The sequence below is a fragment of the Agelaius phoeniceus genome, chromosome 6 (genome assembly GCF_051311805.1).
Source record: "Agelaius phoeniceus isolate bAgePho1 chromosome 6, bAgePho1.hap1, whole genome shotgun sequence".
Classification (NCBI taxonomy): domain Eukaryota; kingdom Metazoa; phylum Chordata; class Aves; order Passeriformes; family Icteridae; genus Agelaius; species Agelaius phoeniceus.
The window spans coordinates 639,800-652,724 of NC_135270.1; the positions used below are offsets into that span (position 1 = coordinate 639,800).

The 12,925-nt window shown below is 60.7% G+C and overlaps 1 long non-coding RNA gene across 1 annotated transcript; it reads left to right on the top strand.

The window, feature by feature from the left end:
* Nucleotides 1-811: 811 nt before the first annotated feature.
* LOC143694271 (uncharacterized) lies at nucleotides 812-9,598 on the top strand. The gene is made up of 2 exons (XR_013182619.1): nucleotides 812-1,148; nucleotides 4,357-9,598. It is a non-coding gene; the product is annotated as an uncharacterized LOC143694271 (long non-coding RNA).
* The last annotated feature ends 3,327 nt before the right edge of the window (nucleotides 9,599-12,925 follow it).

A 12,925-nucleotide genomic window follows, 5' to 3' on the forward strand; every position in this document is an offset into this window, starting at 1 on the left:
AAAAGACTGATCCAACAGTCTTGGGGAAGGATGGGAGATAGACCTTTTAACATTTCTGCTTTTGTCTCTTTCTGTGGTGCATCATATCCATCCCTTCCATAGCTGAACCAGTGGGTCTGGACTTTCTGACAGGAATTCAACAGAAAGCTTTTTCAATCTTTTGTCCCCCTAGAAGCAGCCCAAGTTTTTGGGGCAGTCCATCTCAAAACATTTCTGTAAAATTTCCTTTTGGTTCTTGATGCTGCTCAGGGCCATCAGACTGACACAAAACCCCCTCAGTCATGTCCCCAGCCCCGGTGGAACGGCTGAGCTCTCTGAACTCCAGCCTTGCACTGTCCCACCGTAATTACATTGCAATTGTAGATAGAATTGTGGCAGGTTCTAGGCCACTGGCTCGGAATCCTCCTGAATCCTCAGGGCTGACCACGGCATTTGTCTGTACTTTCCTGTCCCTGGGGCTGATCACTCCGTGCTTCCCAAGGGACGGAGCACTCGCTCTGCACGGCTCCTTAGAGCTGAGGGTGCCTGCCCACACTGAGAGATGGGTGAGTGAGCGACGCCGTAATGTTCAGGTTGGTTCGGTTTATTTAGTTCGGTCGGGCTTATCTAGTTCGGTTGGGCTGAACGCGGTTCCGTCGCGTTCCGTTCAGTTCACCTCAGCTAAACTCGGATGGATTCGGCAAATCGCGGCCAGAGTCGGCCGTTCGGGTAGGCTCGGCTGTTGTCGGCTGCTGTCGGCCACACTCGGCTGTTGTCGGCTCCACTCGGCCGCACTCGGCTGTTGTCGGCTCCACTCGGCCGCACTCGGCTGTTGTCGGCTCCACTCGGCCACACTCGGCTGTTGTCGGCTCCACTCGGCCACACTCGGCTGTTGTCGGCTCCACTCGGCCACACTCGGCTCTTCGGCCCTACCTGACTCTGCTCCGCGCTGCAATGGCGGCCGCTGGCAGGGCCCCGCTCCCCGGCCTGAGCCCCGGGAGGGGACAGAGCGCTGGGACAGCCGCCGCAGCCCGGCTCACCCTGTCCCTGCCCGGCCCCGCGTCCCCCGGAGCGCGCCCTGCAGCGCAGAACGCGGCCTTTGGGCCAGGAGCGGGGACAATGCCCTCGGCTCGGCAGCAGCGCCGGGAGGCAGCGGGCGGTGCCCTCAGGTGAGCGGCCGGAGGGGAGGGAGCTGGGCCGGGGGCACCGGGGCCGGGGGCACCCACAGGGGGCCGGGGCTGCTTTGGGCGCTGCTGCGTGGGACCCGCTGCGGGTGGCACGGCTCTGTCCCGGGCCTTGCGGCTCTCTGGGATCGTGTGCCGTGGAATGAAGGTGGGGCTCGTCCCAGCTGCGGGAACAGCGTTTTCTTGGGTGAGAAACAGAGTTCACTCTCTAGAATTTTTAGACGTTTGTTAAGGGATAAAAGGCAGCGCTGGGGTGCTTGGCTGTTTGCCAGGAGCACCCGGTTCCCTTAAACCGTGTTCTCTAGATTCTGTTCCATTGCAGTGGGGTGTGCATATTCATTAGAGTTTATACATATTCCAAGAGTCCTTTTCAGTTTAGATGTTCTTTTGCTTGGTTGGAACCTTCGCGCCATCTTGTGGATTCAACCGATATACTTTATTTCTTCCTGTGGTGCCATCCTGTTTTATTTTCAGTCCCTCGTTATTTGATAACGAGGGTCAGTAAATTTTTCCTTTTTTTTTCAGTGCTCTGGTTTCTGTTTCTGTTATCTTGTGTTTCAGATAAGATTGTCCCCAGCTGTGGGAAATCACCTCATTATCTGAGACCATTTTCTGAGTTCCTTACGTGTAAAAGCATTTGAACATTTCACAGTCTCTATTATAGTATTACAGTCTAAACTAGTGTCTGTTACAGTGCTGTTTATGAAAGCTGTGCAGTGCATACACGAACTGACAGATTATCCTTGATCCAGAGCAGTAGTTACAGACTGTCCCCTCTTGGGAGTTTTGTGCTCAATAACACCGTGCCAGAGCTCAGACATAAATGGCAAGGGCAAGAACTGCATTTGTTCTGTTCCATTCTGGGCTGGGCTGAGCTCTGTTTGCCGGGAAGCAGCGGGATGGGTGTCCCTGTGCCCACCCCCCTGGGTCCCAGAGAGAAGCTGCTCCTGTGGCTGCAGCTGAGGGGCACTGGGAAACCTGAACGGTCCTGATGGAAACCGATGCCAAACCGGGTTTGGTTGGGTTTGGGACTTGCCATTTTCCCCTGATCCGTGGGTTTTGCCTTAGGAAACAGGAACTGGGCACCAGGACATTTTGTTAGCCTAGAAGGGAGGAGTTGGTTTGTATTTATTTCCTGAGGCACCTGGATCGATTTGGGTCTCAGTTGGCACCCGAGAGCCTCCTCTGTGTCCTGGGTGGGGTGGTGGCTACCAAAGGGGTAAAAGGTGGAGCAGGAGGGTGGGTGGAGAGGAGAGCAGTGGCTCTGTGGGGATTTGCATCTGGAAAGGGCCCTCAGTTTCCTGGCGGGAGTCCTGGAATCAGAGCTGAGAGTCGCTGAGCAGTGAGGATCGTGCAGCTGCAGCGCGGAGAGTGCAGAGGCTGCAGTGGGCGTTGTCTGCTCGCTCTCCTGATGTCCCATCTCTAATGCTGGGCTGGCACCCAGGCACCTCCCAGGGCTGCACAGCCTCAGGGCAGGGGTGGTTTGTAAATGTTTTAAATGCTGCAGCAGCTCCCTCAGGCTGGATGAGTGTGAGGATATCCAGCTCTGCCTTCGGGCTTGGAGCACGGCAAGGGTGCAGGGCTCACGGTCAGTCTTGTTTAAACAATAGCAAAACATTTTAAAGCAGAGACTGTGAGGCAATAACAAAGGCGAGTCTGTGGCAAGGATAGGTCCGGGCTGTCTTTATTAAAGATCCACACTGCTGGATGTTGTGTCAGAGCCCTCTGGGGACAGAAGGTGTCCCCAAGCTTCATGAAGCCCTTGTTTCCTGCTGGCAGGGCAGGGGGTGAGCCCAGCCTCGGGGGCTGTGTGGCTCCTCCTGCCTGGAGCAGGGACAGCCCGTGGGGCTGAGCCCCAGAGGTTCAGTTGCTGGAGCAGGTGGGGATCTCTTTGTGCCTGGGAATTGTCGCTGCTGCGTTCCTGTCCCAGCTGCAGGGTTCCCTCAGAGCCCGTGCCCTGCAGCAGCACTGGGAGCTCCTGGGCTGGGCAGGGAGCAGCTCTGGCCTGGGGCTCTCAGTGCCATCAGTGCCCATGGAAAGCCAGCTGGGTTTGTTCTGCTGCCATCGGCCTCTCTGCTGTGCCAGCCTCGGTGCCAGGGCACAGAGCTGTGGGAAGGCTCCATCCCATCTGTGCCAAGCGCTGCCAGCGCTTCCAGCAGCGCTGCTGGGGCACCAAGGGCTGCCTTTGGAGCCTGGCTGGCACAGAGGGTGACACACTCTGCCCTGCAGCACCCAGCTGCATCCCACAGCTGCACAGTTCAGCCAGCAGGGAGCAGAGTCAGCTCTGGGCCCAAACCAGGCTTTGTCGCCCAGAGAGCCCCTGAGCTTCCTGAGGCAGCACACAGATGTGCCCTGGCCTTTGGGGCTCGTGGTGAGGGCTGCCAGGGGATTGTGATAAGGCTGAGCTGGAGCTTTCTTAGAAAAGCCATCAGCTGTAAGGAGAATCTCTGGCAAACAGGTGGCTGGGGCACTGGCTGGGAGCAGGTCCTGGCCTTTTCTCTTCTTTTCTTTAAGCTGTTCTTAAGAGGAGCCCAAAACTGCAAAATGGAAAGGAAGGGGGCTGTGGGGGTGAAAGTTGCTTTGCATTTTTTGAAGTGTTGCTGTGGATTTTGGTGTGTCAAGTGGCACTACCAAAACAGCATTGGAATAACCAAACTTCAGGACTCTGTGCTTAATTCCTTGAATGTGTTTGTGTGGGTGCAGGAAATGCCAAATCCCAGAGCAAATCCATGTCTGTAACTTCAAGTGCAACATCTTTAAAAGCAAGTGCTCAGTGTGGGCTTTCCATGTGGGTGCAAATGGCCCAAGGCCTTTCTTGTGTCCCAAAAGCAAAAACCCTTTCCCTGGGAGGTTTTGGAGGGGATTCTCTTTGGGATTTCTTGTGGTGCAGCATCCCGGGTGTCCCTTCCTTTGTGCCAAGTCCAATGGGAAAGGATGGAATGGCTGCCACGTGGGCTCTGGGATAAAAATGGTTCTGTTCAAATGAGGCAGAGAATGCAAGATGAAAAATGAGCATCCTTTCATTGTCTGAAATAGTCAGGAATAAAAGTGCTGGCAAAGGACACGTTTGTGTTTGAATTGGTGTCACCTCTCCTGGGTAAAACCCCATAGTGAGCCAGCAGAGCAGAGCTAGGAGAGCTGGGATCCTTGGACTTCCACAGTGGACTTAATTTTCTTTTCTCCTCTCTTTCAGGGCAGGAAAAATCATCCAACTCCTCCCATGTTTGCCCGAAGCTTTGGTGTTGGAGCAGCCAAAGGCAAGAGGCTTCAGCAGCAGGGCTCTGCGCTGGAGGGCTCTGGTCCTGCCCACGCTGTGGGGTGAGTCAGAGGGACACAGGGCTCCCCTTTTCCTCTCTGCTGGCATGAGCTGCCATGGCAATGCCATTGCTGCCAGCCCAGCCCCAGCTGTGCCTGCTGGAGAAGGGCAGAGGTGCAGAGGCAGTGCCAGAGTTCCCTGGGGCTGCTGGAGCTGTGGTGCTGGCTGTGCCCTGAGGGCAGCTTGGGCATTGTCTGTGCAGCCCAGGGCTGCTCTGGGCCTTCCTTGGGGAGCTCTCAGTGCATGCCCAGCTCTGCCAGGGCTGGCAGCCGGTGCAGGGCTGGGTGACAGCCTCTGCTGGGGCTGGGGGCAGGCACGGCCCTGGCACAGGGGCAGGGGCAGGGCTGGCAGCATTTGGGAGCCGTGGGAGCAGAGTGAGGGGTGGTGCTGGGCACAGGGGTCAGCCTGTGCTGGTGTCAGCACAGCCCTGCAGGGCCCTGGCATCTGGGAGCAGCTCCAGCTCTCCTGGGGCCCAGGGATGGGCTCTGAGGGACTGGCTTTGCCTGTGCCTTTCCAGGGCAGCAGGAACAAGGGCAATGTGGTGCCAGAGCTGGGGCCCATCAGGCTGTATTTCCCTCTGGGAAAGCAGAACAGACTCTGGGCTGAGCTGAGTTTCCTGCAAGGGCTCAGAATCCAGGGAAAAGGGAGTTCAGGAATTGCATCTGCTGCTGGGAACATTGCCTTAGGCTTGCTCAGTTTGTGTCTGTGAGCAGTGGGCTCTGGGCTGGAGAGGTGCTGTTGGCAGCAAAAGATGGAGTCCATGCTCTGCAGGGATGTGCAGGGAAGGACTGAGTGGGAGGGAAGGGCAGTATTTAGAAATGAGATCAGCATTTCTCCCAGAATTGGGCTGCAGCAGTGATGGGGGTGGTTGGCTTTGCTCTGGGCCTTGTTATTCCTTGTGCAATTTGCAAATTCTGCTGCATGATTTACTGTCCAGTATCTTTCTAACAAAAACTGACAGAAATTGAGGTTTAGGAGTAGAGCTGAGGTCCATTCACTGCACAATCTTGCCAAGGCTGGAGGACTGGGATGATGGCTGCTCTCAGCAAAGGTCACTTCTCAATGCTGTGTCAGATTTGCCTCAGTGCTGGGCAGGAAAGGTGAGGGTTTGGATCAGGAATTGTGCAAACAAGGCCTGGGTGTGGTTGATTTGTTTTGTTTTTCAGTGAGCCAGGGCTGGCACAGGGAATGGTGCAGGTGCTGCTCTGGCACCAGAGCTGCTGCCCTTTGGAGCCATGTTCAAGGTGTGACCATAGAACACTTTGGGGGCTGTTTTCAGCACTCTGGGTTTCAGAACTGCTGTCCCCAGCCCGTTGCCAGCCCTGGGACATCTGCTCTGCTTCCAGGCTGTCCTTGCTGGAGCAGCCTGGTCCCTGCCGTGCCCAAGCCCTGAGACACAGAGGGAGCCCTGTGCCCAGGGGCCTTTGGCACCTTGTCAGGAAGGTGGCAGCAGCCCCGGGAGCAGGCTGGAGGTGAGAACTGGGTGTTGGGAGCTGAGGAGTGCTCATCTGGGCTGGGGGGAAGGGGCAGGAGTTGCCATGCCCCTGGAGCTTTCCTGCTGGCATGGGGCAGCACAGGGAGCAGCATTCATTGTGCCCCTCCCACGGGCAGTGCTGGCCTGGGTGTCTGTGCTGTGCCACCAGAGCGTGGCACTTGGCTGCTGTCACTGCTGTCACTGCCAGCCCAGCTGGGGGCTGTGCCCTCCTGCCAGCCCCAGCCAGGAGCTCCAGGGGTGCCTCTGGGCCCTGCTGGGAGCGTTTGCTGGGAATGTGCCCCATCCCTGGGAGCGTCCCTTTGTCCCTGGGCTGCCAGCCAGAGCTTTGGGCTGCTCAGGCTCAGGCTGGGATTGCCAAAGGCACCGAGAGGGAGCAGCACAGGGAGGGTGCTCAGAGAGGGGCTGGCAGAGCCCAGCTGGCAGGCTGGGCTGGCTGCTGCAGGTGGGGCTGTGTGCACTGCAGGCAGGGAATGTCCCCTTCCCTCAGCAGCCCTGCAGATCCCAAGGGCTCCCAGAGCAGGATTTTATTCCTTACCTCCCTTTGTGGAGATTGATTCTCCACATTGCCATGAGCAATTCTTGGATTTCTCTAGGAGCAAACCTCCCAGCAGAGCCAGATTGCAGCGGAGGCCAGAGCTGTGTTTGGAGCAGGGAGTGCTGAGAGCTGCATCTGCCTGTGCTGCCCCAGCCTGAGCACAGGCACAGGGAACAGCCTGGGCAAAGGGATTGGGGCAGTAGCTGATGCCCAGGGAGAAGAACACAAACCCACAGCCCTTCAGCCTGACAGTCCCCTCCACCCAGAGCTCAGCACACATCCTCACAGGGAAGCCCAGCAGCTGAAGGGAAAAAAAACCCACAGAAGAAAAAGGTGATTTATTGTGCTGTAAAGTTCTTTCAAGTTGTTATTAAAGCCCAACCAACATTTGCTCTTGCTTTTGGTTGGGTGAATAACGAGCAGTGGGCACAGGTGATGCCATTCATGTGGCTGAAAACCTGGTGTGATCTAGAGGGGATCCAAGAACTGTTTGTGTAGGGCAATGGAATGTGAGGGGATGTCAGGGGCAGTGAGGTGGCATTTTGGAGGGAATTGCTGAGGTCATTGAAGGGAGACGAGCAGACAATTTCCCTGGGAAATCCCAGGCCCCTCGGGCCCACAGCCAGGACTCTCCAGGGCTGAGGGGGCAGCACTGGAGACTCCCTGTGGCCTCCTTCCTTGGCAGCAGCCAGCAGGGAAGGGAGAAGAGGATCCCTGTGGGATGAGACTGCAGAGAGCGAGCAGAGGAGCAGCCTCGGGCTGGAGAAAGGCCAAGGGACCAACACGGTGGCACCAGGGCACCTGTGAGGAACAGAATGGACACTTGGAGGCCACATGGAGGTGAGGAGTGCATGGTTTGGGCAAAATGTCAGTGAATCTCCAGAGAGATAAGGAGGGGATATTTAGGAGGGAAACGCTGAGGTGAGGAGTTCACCCAGCCTGGCACAAGGTGTGTTTGCACAGGCTGGGGCCAGAGGTGGGGGTCAACCCAAAGCCAGCCCTGCTCAGCCTCTAAATCCCAGGATAAGATGTACAGGCTGCCCACTGAGGGATTAAAAATACATAAAACTGAAACCAAGAGCATTAATGAGATTCTTGGGAATCCCATTAACTTGTTGGCAGAGCTCTTGACACAGTTTGGAGCTTTGATGCCAAGAATGCATTTCTTTATTTGGATTATTCACTGTGTGGGATAGGGGGTTTGTTTGGATTTTAAAGCCCTCATGGTGGCCCTGACACTGCTCAGGAGCTGGTAGAGAAGCAGAGTCAGAGCTCCTGGCAGGCACAGGGTGTTTTCCCCCATAGTGGATTGTGGAGCAATTGTCTGGGACCCGGATTGTCCCTCTGGGTGATGCCACTTGCTGTGGTTTGTATCATTCCATCCATTTAATTCCCAAAACTTCTCAGCCCAGGGGTTGGAGCTGACAGGGCAGGACAAAGATTGTTCTCTGTGTGGTGCCCAGATTTGGGGTTCCCTGTCAGCTGTGCCAGTTCTGATGAATTCTACCCATAGCCCCAAATTCCCTGCTCCATTCCCGCTGCAGTAACCTCCCAGTGCCCCATGGAGTGTGGGCATTCCCATGCAGAGCTGCTGCCTTGGACAGCAGCTGTGTCAGGAGCCAGCAGAGCTTCCAAGGAAGCTCAGCAGCACAGGGCCAAGGCCAGGGTTCTATTCCATAGAAGTGGCTGTTGAGAACCCTCAGCCCAGTGGTGTCCCTGGGCTCACTGGCCAGAGCTGCCTGGAATGGAGCCCATTTCACCCCCCTGAGCTCCAGGATGGAGAAGATCCAGTGGATGGTTTAGAGCAGGAGAAGGCAGTGGCCAGATGTGCTCCCAGCCTGAGCTGAGGCAGCCCCTGTGCCCAGGGGGGGACATCTCTCCCTGCAGAAGCTCAGCTCCTTTCAGAGCCTCAGCAGGGGCCTCTACAAATTCTTTTCTCTCAGGAAAGGGATGCACAGCTTTGTCTTCAGCACACCTCCAGTGGCACCTACCTGGGAAAGCTTTCCATCACTTCTGCACTTCCAGCTGGATCCCTGGAAAACTCTGAACTCCATCCCACTGATTTTCAGGTACTTCTGAGGGCTGCTGCCTGGGATTGAACATCTGTGGGGGAAGATGGCCTTGGCTTTGATGCTGCTGATGGCCGATGGCCTCAGGCTGGGGAGGAGGGAAGGGATTTGGGGTGGCTGGGCCACAGCTGGCAGCTGTGTGGGAGCTCTGAGCCAGGAGTTGCTGCTGAGCCCCTCTGCAAAGGGCCCGTGCCTCCATTCCCAGCAATGCCAGCTGCTCCTTGGGGTCCTGCTGGGCTGCTGGTGGTCTCTGTCCGGGCTGAAGCATTTCCAGGGGCCTGCTCAGAGCAGCCCCTGGCCCAGGAGCCACGGTGCAGGCACAGCTCCTCCCCTGCAGATGCCAAAGACACGAGGTGCTGCTGCCTTTCAGGAGCTCCTGGCCTCCTCCTGCCCTGCGCTCCCAGCCAGCTGGGACACAGCCAGGGAACACCAAGGAGCATGGCTGGCAGCCAGCAGGAGACACCGAGGCCCCTGGGCCAGAAAAACAGCCCTGGCCTCAGCAGCCAGCATCGTTTGGAGCTGGCAACACTCACCTGCAGGCAACGCCCCCCGGCACTCTCCAGAAGAGCTTTGGCCATGGAGCAAGGTAACCCTCAGGGCTTGTCTTGTTGGCTTCTTCCTGGGGAAACAAAGGGACATTGTGGGAGCACATTTACAGCTGCTGGGGAAATCCTGGCAAGGGCAGAACAATCAGGGCTATGGGGAAGAGTTTGGTGCTGCCATGTTGAGTGCCAGCCAGTTCTGCCCCACAGCCATTGCAGGGGCTGCTGTGCAAAGCAGCAGTAGCAGAAGGGAAGGAGCTGCATTTGCAGAGGAGTTCTCTTAGTGGCAGCAGTCATTGCCATCCCACACAGGGCCTTTGGAACAGCCCTGGGATTGGCCCAGGTGTTTGGAGCAGGGTGCTGAGAAGGCCAAAATTCTGGGTTTGATACACAGCTGGGCCAGTCACTTCTCACATTTGACTTGATGATTCCCACGGCTCTGGAAATAAAGAACAAATCGTTTGCACTGGTTTTTTAACCCATGGGGTTTTTCCTAGCGTTTCCCTGGGGCTCCAGTCCCACCCCAGGCACAATGGCAGCGGGAGCAGCAACGCCTCGGCCCCAGCGGCCGTCCCAGAGCGGCTGCTCGTGGCTGGGAAGCTGCAGCCCCCAGCAGGGGCTGCGGGCACGGAGCAGGGGCTGCGGGCGCTGGGGCTCGTAGGGGAGCGCGGCGCTCGTGGCGTTACCGGGCCGGGGGGGCTGCGGGGCGGCGCCGTGTCCGCCAGGGGGCGCCCCGCGGGGCGGGCGGCGGCGCTGAGCGAGCGGCGATGCCCATGGGGTCCCGGGGCCGGTACGGGCGGTCTCGGTGTCCTTCCCGCTGCCAGCCGCGATCCAGAGGCTGCTCCGGGGAAGCGTCGTCCTCCTGGCGGCCATGGCAGCGGCACGGCACCGGCTCCCTGCCGCCGCAGCTGGAGCGTGCCTGGAGCCCCGGCGAGACCCAGCCCCGCGCTGGCCGCAACCAGAGCGGCAGCGCCTGTCCCGGAGCGACTTTTCCCGACCGCAGCGATAGTGGTCCCGATCCCAGCCCCAATCCTACCTCGATTCTCTGGCCTTGGCACCCATACCCTGCCCGCCGAGAAAGAAGCAGCTCGGCCCAGCTTCCACAAGAAATAGCGGCAGGACCAGGTTACGAATTCCCAGGCCTAAATCCCCATCCCCGTCCCGGTCCCAGCCGAGCGCCGTGGACCCCGCGCAGCACCAGCAGCAGCCCCCGATCCGGATCTCCGCATAGCGCTCCGACCGACGCTCCCGCCGCCTCCCGGGATGAGCATCCCGCGCAGAAAACGGGACAGGCGCCGATCCGCCGGGATTTATGGGCGGGCGGGGGGCGGGGGGGAGGCGGGGCCCTGGGGGCGGGGCCGGCACAGGTGCGAGGGGCGGGGTCTGCACAGGTGTGCGGGACCCCAGTGCGGCTGCGCGGGGCGGGGCCTTGGGGGATTTAAGGCGCGGGGAGGCCCCAGCGGAGCCATTTGCTCCTCGGCGTTGGGTGAGGGAGGTTGCTGCCGGCCGGGGCCCTATATTTCTTTTTCTCTGCGTTTCTTTTCTCCTGCGTTTCTGTTGTGTTGTATTTCTGTGTATTTCACCTTTCTACCCTCCCTTCCACCCCTCCCCCACCCCCTACACCCTCCCCCCCCCAAACCCCCCCCTCCCTCTCCCCCCTAGCCCTCCCCTCCCTCCCCCCCTACGGCCGCCCCTCTCTCGTTCTCTACCCCACCTACCCTACCCTACTTTCCCATCCTCTGCCTTCCCTCCCCAGCCGGACTCCCCCCTGACCCCGCTCCCAGCTCCCCCTTCCCCCCCACCAGTCGCTCCCCACCCGCCCTCAATCCCGCTCCTTCCTCCAGCCTGCCTTCCCCCCAGCCCCGTCCTCTGCTGTCCTGCACACCCCGATCTCTCCCCACCTTCTTCTCCGTTCCCCTGTTCTTGTTTTCCATTCCCCACTGTCCTCCTTTTCTCGCAGCCGCGGGGCTCGGGGTGCCGGGCAAGAATAAAGCCCTGAGGGCCGGAGCCCGGCGCCCCCGGCCTCGCTGGGGTCCCCACACGGGGCCGGAGCCGCTCTGCGGGTCCCCCCATTGCAGTCCAACACACCGCCCGACACCGCCGGGGCTCCGGCTTTCCCAACATCACACTGGGGGGGTCCTGGGGCGGGGGGCCCGAGTTACAGGGGCCCCCTCATTAGGAGGGGGTCCCAGGGGGGAGGGGGGGGATAGGAGGGGCCCCCTCGTTAGGAGGGGGTCCCAGGGGGGAGGGGGGGTTAGGAGGGGCCCCCTCCGGAGGAGGGGGTCCCTGGGGGGGGGTTGGGGAGGGCCCCCTCCGGAGGAGGGGGTCCAGGGGAGGGGGCGGGGCCTGGGGGTAATACCCCCCCCAGGCCCCGCCCCCTCCCCTGGACGCCCTCCTCCGGACGGGGTCCCGCCCCGGCCCCCTCCAGGGACCCCCTCCTCCGGACCGGGGCCCGGGGGGAGGGTGGGGCGGGCGGGGACAGGACGGCAGGGGACGGTCGTGTGTCTGGCAATTTTTTTTTTTTACGTGAGCTCACGCTGCAGAGTGACGTGCCCGCCCCTGCTTCCCCCCCCACCCCACCCGCCCTCCCCCCCTCCCGGGCCCCGGTCCGGAGGAGGGGGTCCCTGGAGGGGGCCGGGGTGGGACCCCGTCCAGAGGAGGGGGTCCGGGGAAGGGGGCGGAGCCTGGAGGGGGATTACGCCCCCCCAGGCCCCGCCCCCTCCCCTGGACCCCCTCCTCCGGAGGGGGCCCTCCCCCACCCCCCTCCAGGGACCCCCTCCTCCGGAGGGGGCCCCTCCTAACCCCCTTCCCCCCTGGGACCCCCTCCTAATGAGGGGGCCCCTCCTGACCCCCCCTCCCCACTGGGACCCCCTCCTAACGAGGGGGCCCCTCCTAAACCCCCCTCCCCCCTGGGACCCCCTCCTAATGAGGGGGCCCCTGTAACTCGGGCCCCCCGCCCCAGGACCCCCCCAGTGTGATGTTGGGAAAGCCGGAGCCCCGGCGGTGTCGGGCGGTGTGTTGGACTGCAATGGGGGGACCCGCAGAGCGGCTCCGGCCCCGTGTGGGGACCCCAGCGAGGCCGGGGGCGCCGGGCTCCGGCCCTCAGGGCTTTATTCTTGCCCGGCACCCCGAGCCCCGCGGCTGCGAGAAAAGAAGGAAACGGGAGGACGGGGAGACAGGAGAGATGGGGGTGGTGAGGACGGGGAGGGAGAGGGGTCGGAGTGACGACGGAAGCGGGACAGGAAGGGAAAGGCCGAGGGGGGACAAGAGGGACGGTGGAAAGAGGAGGAATAGAAGGGAGTAGTGGGGAAGGGACACGACAGGAACGAGTGGGGGGAGTCGGGTTTGGGAGGAGAGGAAAGGAGCGTTTTAGGGCGAGAGGGAAGGGGGAGAAAGAAAGGGAATACGCGGGGAAGGAAGGAGGGCTAGAGAGAGGGACAGAAAGGGAGGCCGAAGCCTCCGCGCCTTACCTGCGGAGCCCGCACACGGAGCTCCCGTCCGCACCGTGCTCTGAGTGAGCAAATGGCGGCCGAGGCGATTTCCGGGGTCTAAAACACCTCGGCCCCGCCCCGCGCAGCCGCTCTGGGGCCCCGCACACCTGAGCCGCGCCCGCCGTGCACACCTGAGCCGGCCCCGCCCCTGGTCCCGCCCTTTGTGCCGCCTGGCCCCGCCCCCGTTCTCTCAGGCCCCGTCCCTTGTGCCGCCCGGTTCCGCCCCTGTCCCCGCCCCCTGTTTTCAGGCTCCGCCCCCCGCACCGCGTTCCCCCGCCAGGCGGGGGCGCCGCGATCGCACCGCGCTCCGTGTC